Source organism: Panthera onca, chromosome X, assembly GCF_046562875.1.
Source record: "Panthera onca isolate mPanOnc1 chromosome X, mPanOnc1 haplotype 2, whole genome shotgun sequence".
Lineage (NCBI taxonomy): Eukaryota > Metazoa > Chordata > Mammalia > Carnivora > Felidae > Panthera > Panthera onca.
This window is the reverse complement of record NC_138357.1, coordinates 33,572,004-33,590,160: the sequence shown is the minus strand read 5'-3', so window position 1 is coordinate 33,590,160 and position 18,157 is coordinate 33,572,004. Positions and strand designations below refer to the sequence as shown.

Here is an 18,157-nt window from a genome sequence, read left to right as displayed (position 1 = left end):
TTATTTTTTAAATTTTATTTTAGAGAGCATGAGTTGGGAAGAGGGAGAGAAAGAGAATCTGAAGCAGGCTCCACGCACAGCACGGGGCTGAATGTGGGGCTTGATCTCATGACTGTGAGATCATGACCTGAGCAGAAATCAAGAGTCAAATGCTTAACCGACTGAGCCCCTCAGATGACCAGTGTATTTTTAATTTTTAAAGACATTCCATATTGTTTTCCATAGTGGTTGCACCAATTTACGGTCCCGCCAAACACTGCACAAGGGTTCTCTTTTCTCCACATCCTCGCCAACACTTGGTATTTCTTGTCTTTTATAATAAAACATTGTGACAAGGGTGAGATGATCTCTCATAATGGTTTTGATTTGCCAGTTCCCTGGTGGTGAATGATACTGAGCATGTTTTCATGCACCTGCTGGCCAACTGGATGTCTCTTTTGGAAAGAAATGTTTATTCAGATCTTCTGCCCATCTTTTCATTGGATTGTTTGGGTTTTTGGTTTTGTTTTGCTTTTTTTTGTTTGTTTGTTTTGCCGTTGAGTTGGATGAATTCCTTATACATTTGGAATATTAGCCTTTTATCAGATACATGATTTGCAATTATTTTCTCCTATTCAGTATGCTGCCTCTCCATTTTGTTGACAGTTTCTTTTGCTGCACAAAACCTTTTTAGTCTCATGTCGTCCCCCTTGTTTATTTTTGCTTTTGTGGCTTTTGTTTTTGGGGTCAGATTTAAAAAAAAAAAAATCATCACCAAGACCTATGTCATGGAGCTCACCATCTACTTTTCTTCTAGGAGTTTTATGGTTTTAGGTCTTTAACCTATTTTGAGTTGCGTTTTGTGTATAGCATAAGACAGTGATCCACTTTCAATCTTTTGCATGTGGCTGTCCAATTTTCCCAACACCATTTATTGATGAAACTGTCCTTTCCCCATTGTATATTCTTGGCTCCTGTTATGAATGCATTGACCATAGGTGTATGGGTTTATTTCTGAGCTGTCTACTCTGTTCCATTTATCTATGTGTTTGTTTTTATGCCAATACGATACTGTTTTAATTACTGTAGCCTTGTAATATAGTTTGAAATCAGGGACATGATGCTTTCAGCTTTGTTCTTCCTTTTCCAGACTGCTTTGGCTATTTAGAGTCCTTTTTGGTTCCATACAAATTCTAGGATTGTTTGTTCTATATCTGCGGAAAAAAAAAAAAAAAACCAAACATTGGAATTTTGATAGGGAATGGATTAAATCTGTATGTTGCTTTGGGTAGCTACCAATAAGAGATCTTTCTGACCTATTGAGAAGTTAGTATTGCATCCCACTCCTGATAATCCCCAGCACCGTGCCAGACACAAGATAATCCCTTCAAAACACACCAAATTTGATTGCTTTGCCTCTATTAATGCACAATGATTTTATTTATACTATTTCTTTTTTTTTTTTTTTTTTAATTTTTTTTTCAACGTTTTTTATTTATTTTTGGGACAGAGAAAGACAGAGCATGAACGGGGGAGGGGCAGAGAGAGAGGGAGACACAGAATCGGAAACAGGCTCCAGGCTCTGAGCCATCAGCCCAGAGCCTGACGCGGGGCTCGAACTCACAGACCGCGAGATCGTGACCTGGCTGAAATCGGACGCTTAACCGACTGCGCCACCCAGGCGCCCCTATTTATACTATTTCTGAAGCAGCGTCACCTGATTCTGAAGACTAGAAGTAAACAATTAAGCTACAAAAAGTGCAAGACAGGCCACACGCTCCTGTGTACCTTCGAACAATCGTGGTTTCTTACTGTCTTTTTCCATCCTTATCTTCATGGCAAATGCCTACTCATCTCTCAAAGTCATGCTCAGATATCACTCCTAGTCAGCCTTTCTTTCTTTTTTCTTTCTTCTTTTTTACTATCCCCTCTCAATGAATTATGTTCTATACTACGTTATATCAATATGATGTCAATATTTATTATCACATTACCCCTGTGTGCTGTAATGAATGGTTTACGTGTGTGCTTTCCACACTGGATTGTGACGTCTTCGGTGGTAAAAAGGATTTCTTGTTAGCTGTGTGTCCCTAGTGCTTCTCATGTGGTCAGTTTCGTAAATGACAGTCAAGAAATGTGGAGTTACCAACTTCCAGGCTGAAGCAATACCACCGTTGTATCTCCCCAGAGAAAATGAAAACACTGATTCGAAACAATATACGCCTCCTAATGTTTATTGCAGCATTAGTTACCTCGGCCAAGATATGGAAACAACTTGGACTTTGAGGAGGCCAACACGGCCGAGAGACAGGGGGATCCATACGTCCCGCGTCTCTCAAACAAAGAAGTGTGGAAGCCAAAGGACTTTGAACACCAGAGCCTGGGAGAAAAAGAGACTGAATCTACTAGCAAGATATGGAAACAACTTAAGGGTCCATCAACAGATACACAGCTAAGGAATATGTAGCTATCTATATATTATGCAGCCATGAAAAGGGATGACATCGTGCCCCGTGAGACAACATGGATGGACCTACAGGGTATTATGCTAAGTGAAATAAGTCAGACTGAGAAAGACAAATACTACATGATTTCACTCACAAGCGTAACCTTAAAAAAATGAATAAACAAGAAGCAGAATCAGACCTATAAATGCAAAGAATGGACTGGTGGTTGTCAGAGGGGAAGGGGTTGGGAAGGGGTTGGGCAAAATGGGTGAAGGGGAGAGGAACACACAGGCTTCCAGTCATGGGATGCGGAAGTCACGGGAATAAAAGGCACAGCACAGGGAAGACAGTCAATGATACTGTAATGGCGATGTAACGGGACAGATGGAGGCTACACTCTGAACAGAGCATAAGGTACAAACTTGTTGAACGACTACGTTGTACACCCGAAACTGTCGTAACATTGTGTGTCAACTACACTAAAAAAAAAAGGGAAAAAAAAGGGAGATACGACCATCCCAGGCATGTTAAGGCAGATGACACATTTCTCCTTTGACTTAAGAGTTATTTGATTGCTATGACAATCTGATTGTGATAACAACATCTGATCACTATATCTGATTGTTAGGTGTGGTGAATACAGATAAAACTCATTAAATTTGCATGCATAAAATTAGAGGGGTTAACTCCATGACCAGGCCCTGATTACCTCAAAGCTTTAACTCAAGGGCCACCAACCAAATGATCAATACCTATCAGTACTATCCAGGGCTTACTACTTGCTTTCTTTTCCTCCTTACTTTATCCATAAAATAGAGATAATAACTCATGTCGTAGGATTGTTAAGGAGATTAAATAACATTGTACTTGCGCTCACAAGAGCACTCATATCAGACGTGGTCAAAAATAAAATTTTATTTTTTCCATACCGCATGGTTCTTCAAGTTGGTGGCAACGATTCTGCCTTCTTTTATAAGCTTTTAGAGGACCTCCGGCAAGGAAGGAAAACTCCAGAAAGGGTTCCTACCCAACCCCTTCTCCTCGTGGAATCTGCTGCCTTATCCACTCATGACTCCAAGTAATCTCAAAGATGTAAGTTAGGGTCTGATGATCTAACCACTCTCTCCAAGCACAAAGTTAAGCCAATTATATGCTTGACCTAAAGAAATTTAGTGCTCAAAAACTAACTCAGAAAAGAAGCCAGGGACATTGAATTTAATTAATTGAATTAATTAAGAATTGAAGAAGATAGGGACACTGAATTAATTTAATATCGACGGAATCAACCATAAAGTTGCTTATTTGCATATCAAAATAGTATTTGAGAATCTTGGAAGCATGTCAGTTGCTGCCTGGTAAATGAGTATGCAATGCTAGCCTTGATTAAAATGTTCAAGTCGAGACATTAATTAGACATATTCCAAGGTAGCACAAACCCCCTCCCTGTTTCAGGGAGGATATTGCCATTATCAAAATAAATGTGATATATTTCCTTAAGCTTAGTTCGTCACAGAGTACATTTTACATGGTTATTAAGTATACCACAATAAAATGGGATAAGTATGCTGATTACTATGCTATTTTGAACAAAATTAATTTAGTATGACTGATGCATATGGATCTGAAATAAATTAATGCCTATATATATATATATATATATATATATATATTGCCTTTAATAGACCCATTCTGGCTAATGTCAAATTTCTCCAGAAGCCTCGAAAATGAACCAGGGGTGCAATATTAATGGTGACATTTTGTTTACTACAAGCCCATTAAAAAACATTGCTGGTCATTTGAAATAAAACAGGAGAGTGTGGGAAAGGGGAACAGTCAGAGAGATACATTAATTAGTAGCTTATTAGAAAGGCCCTAGCCCCTGAACTTGATACATTTTCAGAAAGACCAGTTAGCTTAATTCTGCAAATGCTGGGGGGAATTCCAAAAATAGGAATCGCTGCTTTGCTAAACGGATAATGTATAAAATGTGGCCCAAAGAATATTCTGGTCCTGTAGAGGGCGGGATTATGCAAAGGAATAAGGCAAACATTATTACGGCATTTTTAAAATCTCAGTGACGATTGGGTTTTGTTTTACCTCATGATCACCAAATCCTCATCAAAAGGATTTGCTTAAATAGGTGTTTTGTGATAGAGCGATAACCAGTTTTAAGTCATTACAGAAGCAGTTTAATTGAATACAGTTTTACAAATATGCTGAGGTTGTTTGAATGCATGGTTTGCTCAAGCACAAGATAAAACCCCAAATTCCTAGTAACAACATAATGATACTGTGATGACAGTAGCAAACAGATAATTACATATACTGTTCATTTCTTAACCGTTCCATTACTAAAAATAAAAATTTTAAATATCTCCGTAAAGCAAAAATTAAGGAGGTGGAATGTGCTGTTGCACATATATATTTTTCCATCCACATTTTCCAGGCTTTCTATGACCATGAATGATCATACGGTCACTCCTTTCATTACGTGGCACGTTTTGAAGATTCACCATATGCCGAGGTATATATTATTACAGATTCATATGGAGATGATATGAATTTAAATGCAAAGTTCCCGTCTTTTAAAGTCTCATCGTCTAATTTATATGTCATAGTAAAAATCATTAGCTAAGTTTGGTCAAAAGCAGTCGGTCACTTTACTGTCTAGCGTACCAATTGGGCTTTAAAAATTTAGCAACGATACGTGCGATATAAAATGAGAAAGACAAAAGGACGTAGCTAAGCGCCAGAAATGTAACAAAAATGAAAGGCCGTGAAATGTGCTGTTCTTTGCAGCATGTAGTGTGGGCCAGGAGTTGGGCTACTGAAGTGTATTAAAGACAAAACAGGTTCCATAGGAGATGGGATCAGTGTCAGTCGCCCATTATAAAGCCGCTGGTTGGGGATGTGGCACAGAATCTGTTCATTAAAAGGTAGGAGAGGGGCGACTGGGTGGCTCAGTCGGTTAAGCGTCCAACTTCAGCTCAGGTCACGATCTCGCGGTCCACGAGTTCGAGCCCCGCCTCGGGCTCTGGGCTGATGGCCCAGAGCCTGGAGCCTGCTTCCGATTCTGTGCCTCCCTCTCTTTCTACCCCTCCCCCGTTCATGCTCTGTCTCTCTCTGTCTCAAAAATAAATAAACGTTAAAAAAAATAAAAAAATAAAATAAATAAAAATAAGAAATAAATAAATAAAAGGTAGGAGAGCTCTTCAAGTACCTTCACCAAATATGTTCAAATACATGTAGGTAGAGGCCAGTTCAAGATGGTGGTGTCCTCCTGAAGAAGAACTGAGGGCTGACTGAACAGCTACTGATCGACCAAGGGTGGAGAGAACGGCCAGAGAACAGCAAGACGGTTGAGAAACAGTAACAAAGGGAAGCCCCACCCCCAACACTGAAAATGGCAATGGGGAGGGGGAGTGCTCAGGGACCAGAAACAGATTCCTCTTGTCCTGGGGCACAGAAAAAGCCCGGTGGTTTAAAACAGCACCTAGCAGGGGCGCCTGGGTGGCTCGGTCGGTTCGGCATCCCACTCTTGATTTCCACTGGGGTCATGATCTCACGGTTCATGAGATCGAGCCCCGAGTCTGTCTGCCCCGAGTAGAGCCTATTTGGGATTCTTTCTCCTCCTCTCTCTCTGCCCCTCCCCAGCTCTCTCTGACTCTCTCTCAAAAACTAACAAAATAAAATAAAATAAAACAAAATAAAATAAAATAAAATAAAACAAAACAAAACAAAATAAAAAATAAAAAAGCAACTAACATAAAAAAGAGACAACACTAGAATCCTGCGAAGTGGCAGGGGAGCTCTCCAGGTCAGAGGGCCCGGAGAATGACAGGGTTTGTTTTCCCACTCTCCCTTGGAAGCCTGGACTCAAGAAGAGTCTAGTCACCGTGGTAGGCGGGTCCGGTCATCTCGGTGGCCTTCCAACTTCAGTGAGCCTAGGATCCACGTGCCCATACCAATCCTAGATATGCTGGGATGCCGAAGAAAAAAGCCGGGGTTTAGAGGGTCCAGGGAACTGAGGGAATACTCTATCCCCCTCCGCTTCAAGGGCCCACACTGGAGCAGGATCTGACTGCCATACGGGGTGGATTTGGATGCCATAATTGGAAAGTGGTAACGGGTGAGTCCAGTCGCCACAGGGAGCTGGCAACCCCAGCAAGCCCAGGGTCCTGAAGCCCGTGCCAGTCCTGGTCGCGCTGGGGCAAAGAAAAAACAAACAGTTTAAAAGGGCTGCGGAACCGCAGGACCTTCCTCTCCCCCTCCACCGTAGAAGTCGAGACCAGTGCAAAATCTGGCTGAGTGAGCTTGTGACCTCAGTGAGCCCAGGGTCCACGAGCCCACACCGGCTGCCCCACGGCGCTGGGACACAGGAAACAAGCCATGGTTTTGTGGGTTTTATTTGTCATTTTTAAAAAATGGTTCTGTTTTATTATTTTTTTTACGTATTAAAATTTGTCTTATTTTGTTTTTATTTGTTTTCTTTTTTTTTATTTTATTCTTTTCTTGTTCTCTCTTTTCTTCTTTCTTCCTTTTCTCTTCTTCTTCTTCTTCTTCTTCTTCATTCTCTTTGCCAAGAGCCATGGTTTAAAAGAGTGACTAGCATATACAGCTTGGCTGGCTCCAGCCAGCAAGCAAAAGTTACCAAACACACACAATCTGCAGAGGGGTCAACCATACAAAGTTGAGGAGCTACTCCTTCAACTTTAGGAGAAGTAGCCCTTTTCCCTAATCCATAAAAACAAATACAGAAAGTCAAGCAAAATGGGGGGACAGAGGATTGTGTTCCAAAAGGAAGAACAAAAAACTCTCAGGAAAATAATGAAATAAGACAGAGATAAACACTATGGCTGATAAAGAGTTCAAAGCACAATGATTGTACAGATACTCACTGCGTTAGAGAAAAGAATGAAAGAACTCCGTGAGACCTTCAATAAAGAGATAGAAAATTTTAAAAAGAACCAATCAGAGCTGAATGATACAATAACTGAAATACAAAACACACTGGAGAGAATCATTGGTAGAGTAAAGGGTGCAGAAGAATGGATCAGTGATCTGGAAGACAGAGTAATAGTAGGCACGCAAGCTGAGCGGTGAAAAGAGAAAAGATTTTTATAAACTTTTTTTTAAATTTTTTAACGTTTATTTATTTTTGAGACAGAGAGAGACAGAGCATGAACAGGGGAGAGTGAGAGAGAGAGAGGGAGACACAGAATCTGAAACAGGCTCCAGGCTCTGAGCTGTCAGCACAGAGCCTGATGCGGGGCTTGAACTCACGAACCATTAGATCATGACCTGAGCCGAAGTCAGATGCTTAACCGACTGAGCCACCCAGGCGCTCCTAGAGAAAAGATTTTTAAAACTAAGGATAGTTAAGAGATCTCTTGGACAACATTAAGCAAACAACATTAGCATTATAGAGGTCCCAGAAGAAGAGAAAGAGAGAAAGGTGTAGAAAACTTCTTTGAAGAAAGAGTAACTGCAAATTTATCTAACCTCAGGAGGCAAATAGATATCCAAGCCCAAGAAGTTCATAGAGTTGCAAACCAGATGAACCCAAGGAGGTCCAGACCGCAGCACATAATAATTCATATGGCAAAGGTTAAAGACAAAGAGAGGCTCGTAAAAGCAATAAGAGAGCAACAAAAAGGTACCTACGAGGGAAAACCTATACAACTATCAGCTGACTTTTCACCAGAAATTTTGCAAACCAGAAGAGAGTGGCGGGATATATTCAAAGTGGCAAAAGGAAAAAAAAACCTATGACCAAGAATATTCTACTCAGCAAGGTTATCATTCAGATTTGAAGGGGGGAGAGATTTTCCCAGAAAAACGAAAGATAAACATGTTTATCACCACTACACCAGGCTTACAAGAAATATTAGAGGGACTTCTTTAAGTGGAAAAGAAATGGCCATCGTCAGACATAAGAAAAATGGGAAGAAAAAGACGTAAACCATGACAAGATATACACAAAATGTGGGAAACGGAATAAAAAGAGAAGAGGGAAATAGAAAAAGAAAGAAGATCATTTGTTTTTGTTTTTTCTTAGACCGTGTTTGAATTTAAATGACCATTGAATTAATATGGACTGCTTTTTACTTAGGATATTATACATATGAACCGCATGGTAACCACATACCCCAAACCTATGATATGCGATGTAAATGGCTGAATGCTACAATCAGAAGACGTAGAGTGGAGGGAAATGCTAAATCAAACAAAGAAAACACACACACACACACACACACACACACACACACAAAACAAAAAACAGGACACATCTATGTGCTACATACAAGAGACTCACCTCAGACCTACAGCTGCATACAGACTGCAAGTGAAGAGATGGGAAAACATTCACCATGGAGATAGAAGCAAAGAAAAAAAAGCCAGGGTAACCACATTCATATCAGAAAAAACAGACTCTTTTTTAAAATGTTTCTTTTTTTCTGAGAGAGAGGAAGAGCATGAGCAGGGGAGGGAAAAAGAGAGAGGGGGGCAGATGATCTGAAGCGGGGTCTGTGCTGACAGCGGGGCTCGAACTTACAAACTATGAAATCACGACATGAGCCAAAGTCGGATGCTTAATTGACTGAGGCACCCAGGTGCCCCCAGGCAAAATAGACTTTAAAATAAAGACTGTAATGAGACAAAGAAGGGCATTAAATAATGATAAAGGGGGCCAACCCAATAAGAGGATATAACAGTTGTTAAGTATCTACTCAGCCAACACTGGAGCATCTAAATACATAAAGCAAATATTAATGGACATACAGAGAAAAATTGATGGTAATACAACTCTAGAAGGGGACTTTAACACTCTACTTCATCAATAGACAGATCTTCCGGGCAGAAAATCAATAAAGAAACAACGTATTCAAATGACACACTGGACTAGATGGGCATAACAGATATTTACAGAACATTCCATTCAAAACCAACAGAATACACATTCTTTTCAAGCACGCATGGAACATCGTCCAGAAAAGATCACATACGAGACCATAAAATGAACCTCAATAAATTTAAGAAGGTTGAATCATACCATGCACCTTTTCTGACCACAACAGTATGAAACTAGAAATATACCACAAGAAAAAAATGGAAAAAGCCCACAAACACAAGGAGACTAAACAACACGATACTAAACAACTAATGAGTCAATGAAGCAATCGAAGAAGAAATTTTTTTAAAAAATGCATGGAGGCAAATGAAAATGAAGACACAACAATCCGATATCTCTGGAACACAGTGAAAGCTGGCCAAATAGGGAAGTATATACATAGCAATACAGATTGACTTCAAGAAACAAGGAAAAACTCAAATAAACAATCTAACCTTATGCCTAAAGAAACTAGAAAAAGAACAAACAAAACCCAAGGTGAATAGAAGAAAGAAAATAATAAAGATCAAAGGAAAAAATAAATAATATAGAGACTAAAAGAACAATGAAAAGAATGAATGAAACCAAGAGCTGGTTCATTGTAAAGATAAACAAAATTGACAAAACTTTAGCCAGACTCATCAAGAAAAAAGAGAGAAAGGACCCAAATAAGTAAAATCAGAGACAAGAGAGAAGTAACAACTGATACCACAGAAATACAAAGGATTATACTAGAATACTATGAGAAATTATATTCCAACAAATTGGACAACCAAGAAGAAATGGATAAAATCCTAGAAACATGCAATCTTCCAAAACTGCACCAGGAAAAAATAGAAAATATGAATAGACCAATTACAGGAATGAAACTGAATTGATCATAAAAACCTGCCAAAAAATGAAAGTCCAGAATTCACAGGTGAATTCTATCAAACATTTAAAAAAGAGTTAATACTGGGCATCTGGGTGGCTAAGTCGGTTAAGCATCCAACTCTTGGTTTGGGCTCAGGTCATGATCTCACAGCTTCATGGGTTGGAGCCTCACATCGGGCTCTGTGCTGGCAGTGCAGAGCCTTCTTGGGATTCTCTCGCTGCCCCTCCTCCACTCATGCTGTCTCTGTCTCTCTCTAAATAAATAAATAAACTTTAAAAAAATAAAAATAAATAAAAAAGAGTTCATACTTATCATCCTCAAGTTATTCCAAACAAATTAAAAAGAAAGGGAAGATTCCAAATATCATCATTACCCTGATACCAAAACCAGACAAAGAGACCACACACACACCCCCTCACACACACACACACACACACACACACACACACACAAACTATAGACCGATATCCCTGATGAACATACATGCAAAAATCCTCAACAAAATATTAGCAAACCACTTACAGCAATACATTAAAAAGATCATTCACCATGATCAGGTGAGATTTATTCCTGGGATGCAAGGATGGTTCAATATTTGTGTTTAATCAATGTCGTACATCACAACAAAATGAAGCATCAAAAGTCATACAAAAACCATACGGTTATCTCAATAGAAGCAGGTAAAGCATTTGACAAAATTCAACATCCATCCATGAAAAAAAGTCTCAACAAAATGGAGTTAGAGGGAACATATTCCAACATAATAAAGGCCATATATGAAACACACACATCTAACGTCATCCTCAACGATGAAAAATTAGGTTTTCCACTAAGGTCAGGAACAAAACAAGGATTTCCACTCATGCCACTTTTATTCAACATAGTACTAGAAGTCTTAGCCACAGCAATCAGACAAGGAAAAACTAAGAGGCATTCAAATTGATAAAGAAGTTAAGCTATTCACAGATGTTTAGCTAAAGAAGTTAAACATTATTCACAGATGACATGATACTACACATAGAAAACCCTAAAGATTCCACCAAAAAAACCACTAGAAGTAAAAAACAAACTCAGACAAGTGGAAGGATACATAATTAACACCTAGAAATCAGTAGCATTTCTACACAATAACAATGAAGTTATTAAAAAGAGAGAGAAAGAGAAATTAAAAAAAAATCATTGACAATTGCATGAAAAAAAACACCCAGGAATAAACTTAACCAAAGAGGTGAAAATCCTCTATTCTGAAAACTCTAAAACAGCGATGAAAGAAATTGAAGATGACACAAACACATGGAAATATGTTCCATATTCATGGCTTGGAAAACTAAGATTGTCAAAATTTCCATATTACCCAAAGCAATCCACAGATTCAATGCAAACCCTATCGAAATACCAATGGCACTTTTTGCAAAACTAATACTACTAAAATTTGTATGGAACCACAGAAGAGCCCAAACAGCCAAAACCATCTTAAGAAAGAACAAAGCTGGGGTATCAAATCCCAGATTTTGAGATACACAACAAGGCTGTAGTAATCAAAAGCTGTATGGTGCTGGGAAAAGCAGACAGCTACACGTACAAGAACGAAATTGGACTATTTTCTAACCCTACGCACAAAAATAAACTCAAAGTGGATTAGGGACCTAGTGTGAGGCCTGAACCCACAAAAATCCTAGAAGAGAACACAAGCAGTAATTTCTCTGACATCAGCCATAGCAACATTTTTCTAGATATATACCCTAACGTAAGGGAAATAAAACCAAAAATAAACTATCGAGGCTACATCAAAATAAAAAGCTTCTGCGCAGCAAAGGAAAGCATCACCGAAAGAGAAAGACAATCTACTGAATCAGAGAAGATATTTGTAAATGTCATATCCAACAAGGAGTTAGTATCCAAAATAAAGGACTCCTACAACTCAACACCCAAAGAACAAACAATGCAGCTTAAAACTGGACAGAGGACCTGAACGGATATTGTTTCAAAGGAGACACCCAGATGGACAACAGACTTATGAAAAGACACTCGACATCACGAAGCATCACAGAAATGCCCATCAAAACCGCAATGGGATATCACGTCACCCCTGTTCGAACGATTAAAATCAAGAAGGCAAGATACAAGTGTTGACGAGGATGCGGAGAAAAAAGGAACCCTTGTGAACTGTTGGTGGGAACGTAATTGGTACAGCCACTGTGGAAAACAGTATGGAGGTTCCGCAAGAAATTAAAAATAGAAATGCCACATGGGGGCACCTAGGTGGCTCGGTCGGCTAAGTGTCCGACTCTTGATCTCGGCTCAGATCTTCATCTCGTGGTTCGTGAGTTACAGCCCCGAATGGGGCTCTGTGCTGACAGTGTAAAGCCTGCTTGGGATTCTCTCTCTCTGCCTCTCTCTCTGCTTCTCCCCCAGGCACGTGCTCACTCACTCTCTCAAAATAAATAAATAAACTTAACAACAACAACAACAACAACAAAGAAATGCCATATGATTCAATAATTCCGCTCTTGGGTATTTGGCCAGGGAAAATGAAAAACCGAATTCAGAAAGATGTATGCACCCCTATGTCGACTGCAGCATTATTTACGATAGCCAAGGCATGGAAGCAACCTACAGATGAATGGATAAGGAAAATGTGGTGTACATACACCATGGAATATTACATAGTCATAAAAAAGGATGATACACTGTGCCATTTGAGACAACATGGATGGACTGAGAGGGCATTATACTAAGTGAAATGTCAGATTAAAAAAACAGATATCTTATGATTACACTCATAAATGGAACCTAAAAAAAAAAAAAAAAAACAAATATGCAGCCAAGTCAGATCTAGAAATACAGAGAACAAACTGATAGTTGCCGGAGAGGAGAGGGGTGGGGGTGGGGGGATGGTCAAAATGGGTTAAGGGCAGAGGGAGATACGGGCCTCGAGTTACGAATTGAGTAAGTCACAAGAATAAAAAGCAAAGCATAAGGAATACAGTTAATGATACTGTAATAACGATATAACAGGTGACCTCAAGGATAAGGAGAAATTCTTAAATGTTTCTTTTTCTTTTTCTTTTTCTTTTTTAAATGTTTATTTTTGAGAGAGAGAGAGAGAGAAAGAGAGAGAGAGAGAGTGGGGGAAGGGCAGAGAGAGGGGGAGACACAGAATCCAAAGCAGGCTCCGGGCTCTGAGCTGCCAGCACAGAGCCCGACATGGGGCTCGAACCCACAAACCAGGAGGTCGTGACCTGAGCCAAAGTCAGCTGCCTAACCGACTGAGCCATCTCGGCGCCCCAAGGGCAAGCCACAATTAACACCAGAATTGAATAGTTTGGTAAACTTGACTATATTAAAAAGATGAACAGCTCTCCATTAAAAGACAATGTAGAAACTGAGAGAAGAGAGTACAACATAAATAACTAGCAAAGGGTTATTTAGGAATACATAAAGAATTCTTACAAATTCAAAAGAAAATATTTCTTTTAAATGAGGTCAAAATCTGAACAAATATTACATAGCAGAGAAACGCTCGTGAGGACTAAACCTAAGATATGTTCGACTCCCCAAGTAAGGAGAATACCAATGAAGACTACAGTGTGCTAACAGCATATACCCATTTTGATCTGCAAAGACCGAGAAGTGTTGAAAGGATCCAGTGTTGAATCCATAGGATCTCTTATATATTGCTGTTGAGAGCATAGATTGGTATCGCTACTTAGACAAACAATCTGGTATATTTTTTATAAAGATGAATATTTAAATACTTTATAAACCAGCAATAACATGAGAACTCTTGCATGCGTGTGCAACATTTATAAGAATATTCATAGGAGCACTAAAACAGGGGCAACTAGGTGGCTCGGTGAGTTAAGCTTCTGACTCTTGGTCTCGGCTCAGGTCATGATCTCAGGGTTCATGAGTTCGAACCCCACGTCTAGCTCCACACTGCCGGTACAGGGTCTGCTTGGGATTCTCTCTCTCTCCGGCCCTCCCCCACTCACACTCTCTCTCTCAAAATAAGTAAATAAGCCTCAAAAAGAGTAAAACCCATAAAGTGAAATATCCAAGTGCTTGGCGACTGAAGAATGGGTAAATTACGGTTTATTTATATAATAATATTCTAGAGATACATGTCACAAAACGGATAGGAACCTAATGTTGAGGGGCAAAGCAAAAATTTTATATGGCATTATCGCTTTGAAAATGTCTAAAAAATCAAAAGCATAAAGCAATACAAGTTTAAGCATACATATACACACAATGAAACACACACACACAAAAGTCGTAACATTGAACGTAGTGGGTACTTTCGGATTGAAGGGGGGAGGGCAAAGGAGTAGCACAGAGTGTATATTGTCATTGAAAAATAAACAGATAATAATAAATACAACTCATTGTTTCCGTACTAGTGAACAAAAGGAAATGAGTTCACACAGAACATTATCAAACTCAGCTAAGAATGGAGAATGAAAAAAAAAGAATAAAGGGATGATAGACTGAAAAGTTTTTTACATGTGAAAATATGATTCAAAATATATCCATATCGAAAGTAAATGCAGAAGGATTAAACGTGCCTATTGGAGACAAAGATGAATTAATTAATTTTTTTTATGCCAGAAATCTGTTGGTACAAGCAGACACACGAAAATAAGCTGTCACAGGAAGGTTAAAATTATTTTTTTATATTAAAAAAATTTTTTTTTATAGAAAAAAATAATTTTTGTATAAAAGTTTTACTAGGCAACTTCTAACCAAAGAAAGATGGCACAAAGATATTAACACCGAAATATATAAAATACAAAGCATTCATCGTGATAGAGGTTTACCATATGATAATAAAAAAATAAAATCAACCAAAAGGATATATTACTATGAACTCATATGCACCTCATATCATTGTGTATGTGTGTGTTGATAAAATTGGAAGTAAGAGTTGACAAAATCAGAATTATAGCTGAAGATATTAAGTCACCTCTATAAAACAAAAGGCAGATCAAACACAGAATATAAGTAAAGACTAAAGATTTCGAGCAGCAGCAGAAATAAGCTTGATCTAAAACACAACAGAACGCATATTATCTTTCTTAGTACACACTGAACATCATTCATTTTAAACTTTATTTTGAGAGAGAGAGATGGAGTGCAAGCAGGGGAGGGGAAGAGAGAGAGGGAGAGAGAGAGGGAGAAAGAGAGGGAGAGACAGAATCCCACTGTCAGCATGGAGCCCGATGTGGGGCTTGAACTCACGAACCGCGAGATCATGACTTGAGCTGAAACCAAGAATCAGACGCTTAACTGACTGAGCCACAGTCAGCCACCACAGGGTGCGGGGGACATGTTTAGTGACTTTAAAACTCACTCCTAAACAGCTTACGGGTTAAAGAAACAAAATTTAGAATATATGACAATGAGAGTTCTATATATCAAAACCGAAGTGGTACTTAACAAATAAATGTACAACATTAAGTATACATATTAAAAAAAAAAAAAACAGAGAGAGAAAATAATTGAGTATTGAAATAAATAAGCCAGGAAAAGAACCAAACAGGGGTAGGGGTGAGCGGGAGGGAAGTAATAAAGACAGAAAATTCAACTGCTAGAAACACCACTGAAAAACCTCTCGAGAATATCAATAAAACCAAGAGTGACATTTCACAAGTATTAATGAGTAAACGCATTGAATATGATTTGGAGCGAACCCTTGAGAGCTGAAAACAGAATTATCTACATCCAATTAGAAGAGACACCCAGGTAACCCCTCAAGCCACAAGAATGCCTTTTTTTGTGCCCAGAACCAAAAGGAATAGAGAATGAGCCCGTAGTTAAAAAAAGAAATGCGGTATTCTGATAAAGCCATCATATTGCCATTTCACACCTTCAATATATCTAGGACCTTTCACATTTCACGGAGTGATTTCACATAGAGGGTTTCATTTTTAGAAATTACGACTCGCAAGATGCGCGTCTGTCATAGGTGTGAAGACGCTTATGGGGTATTTGAAAGCGAGTTATAATCGGCTACCCGTTCGTGCAGCCTTCCCGAAGAAAAGAGCAGTACAGTATTCAGAAACACGCTTCCCTTGAAGCAAGTGCACTAACGAGATTAGAGAGATAGACACACCATTGCTAGGAAGGTGTCAAAAGAGAAGAATTCCCTAAATTCTGAGCTCAACATTAGTAAGCGAGGCCTTTTTCAGAAGTTCATTCTTATAATCTTAAAATCCATCGTAAAAACAAGAACAGGAGAGGGGCGCCTGGGTGGCGCAGTCGGTTAAGCGTCTGACTTCGGCTCAGGTCATGATCTCACGGTCCGTGAGTTCGAGCCCCGCGTCGGGCTCTGGGCTGATGGCTGGGAGCCCGGAGCCCGCTCCGGATTCTGTGTCTCCCTCTCTCTCTCTGCCCCTCCCCCGCTCATGCTCTGTCTCTCTCTCTCAAAATTAAATAAACATTAAAAAAAAAAAACATAACAGGAGGATTTCTGTTTACCCACTGCATTAAAACTTAAGAGCATCTTACTTGTTCGTTTGGGAAGATTTAACAAAGATCAAGTTCAAGGCAATGACGTGTCACAGAAACTACTCGCGCACAGCAAACTAGCTATTGGGGATGAATTGATTATAAGGCATGACTTTAGTTTTTAACAAAATATTTTACTTTGCAATATTCATTTCTTAAAAGTGATCTTGCAGTCATGAGGAATGCTTGATACTATATGTGAATAAAATCATTGCTCACGTTTTAATCTTCCACATGAAATATCTTAAAGTTTTTTAATGTTTATTTTTGAGAGATTGAGAGCGAGAGCGAGCACCACTTGGGGAGGGGCAGAGACAGAGGGGGACAGAGGACCCCAAGCAGGCTCTGCACTGACAGCAGAGAGCCCGATGCGGGACTCGAACCTACGAACCTGTGATCATGGCCTGAACTGACGTTGACCACTGAACCGACTGAGCCACCCAAGCGTCCCCGTATGAAATATCTTTCCACAAAAGATAAAGAAAATATTTTAACATCAACCTAAGGAAAAGGGTCCTGCCGGAGAAATAACAGAACATTGTTTCTAGTCAATGTTTACAGATTTAATTATTTTTTGACCATAAGAAAAATAATTCTCTTGTTTTCGTATACCCTTGGCATCAAAATAGCAAAACTGGTGTCTTTAATAAATGGCATCTGACCAGCAGCTGCTGCCATAACCTCTCCTGCCTTCTAAAATACCTGAATATATTTTTTTTACAAACCAAAACACACAACTTCTCAGAAAACTAAGATTTACAGACATCGTTTTGCCTAAATTAAGAAGGAATTTCCACTAACTACAGATTTTCCTAGACATATTATGCAGTTACATCTAGGAACACTTATAATAAGTTAAAAATATCCTAAGTCGGAGGTGCCTGGGTGATTCAGTCGCTAGAGCATCAGACACTCGATTTCAGCTCAGGTCATGATCTCATGGTTTGTGGGATCGAGCCCTGCCTTGGGCTCTGCACTGACAGTGAGGAGCCTGCTTGGGATTCTCTCTCTCCCTCCCCCCTCTGCCCTTCCCCCCCACTCACACCCCCTCGCTCTCTCTCTCAAAATAAATAAATAGATAAACACGAAAAAATAAAAAATAAAAATATCCTAAGTCAAAACTCCACCTAACCTACCGAACATCATGGCGCAGTCTAGCCTACCTTAAATGTGCTCGGAACACTTACCTTAGCCCACGGATAAGCAAAAATTATCTAACACTGAGCCTATTTTATAACAAAGTGTTGACTATCTTATGTAATTCATTGAATGCTGTACCGGAAGTGAACAACCGAATGCTTGTGGGTCCTCGTGATCGCGTGGGTGGCTGGCAGGTGCCATTGCCCAGAAACATAACAGGCCACCATATTGCTAGACCAGCCAAGGATCAAAATGCGAAATTTGAAGTACAGTCTCTACTGAGTGTGTAATCATTTTGGCACCATTGTAAAGGTG

General features: G+C 39.4%; 1 pseudogene; it reads right to left on the bottom strand.

Moving 5' to 3' along the window:
- Positions 1 to 18,157, bottom strand: part of LOC145713724 (F-box/WD repeat-containing protein 2-like) — an 86,781-nt pseudogene that overhangs the window by 53,143 nt on the left and 15,481 nt on the right.